We start from the raw sequence: 550 nt of genomic DNA, 5'->3' as shown, positions 1-550 counted from the left end.
TCCGCGGTTTGGGCCCCGCCGAGAGCTCTGTTTATAAACACACCGAGCGGCCACCCGCGAGGGGCAGCCCTAAAGGCGGTGGGGTCGAAGGTCAGAGGTCAGCAGGAGAGCCAGGGGTAGGCCGACCCCTTAGCTTTCGCCGGCTGCTGGCGGCGCGGTGTGGCTGGCCCGGCCGCCCGACCGGGCACGNCAGGACCCCCGCGCCGGGCAGGGGTGGGGCCTGCGTCGGCCACGTGGCCCCGCTGGCGGAGCGCTGGGGCCCCGGGCCGAGTTTCCGCCCGTGCGCGGCGGTCCCGCGGACGCCCTCGGGGTGCCTGGGCGCGGTTAATGCGAGGGGGACGCGCAAACGAGTCGAGGAGTGACGAGCCCGGCTTCCCCTGTCACCTGCTAGGCGCACGCGGAGCACCCAGGCTGGGCTGCTGGCTCAGAGCTGTTGCTTCCCCACCCGTCTTTGATTTTCTACCCTGTTGATTAAAAAAGATTTGAGGAGGCTTACGGAGGTTAGAAAGCAAACGTTCCCTGAATTACCTTTTTTTTTTTTTTTTTTTAA

Source organism: Crocuta crocuta, unplaced genomic scaffold (genome assembly GCF_008692635.1).
Source record: "Crocuta crocuta isolate KB4526 unplaced genomic scaffold, BGI_CrCroc_1.0 scaffold273, whole genome shotgun sequence".
NCBI classification, from domain to species: Eukaryota; Metazoa; Chordata; class Mammalia; order Carnivora; family Hyaenidae; genus Crocuta; species Crocuta crocuta.
This window is presented reverse-complemented; position numbering follows the sequence as displayed.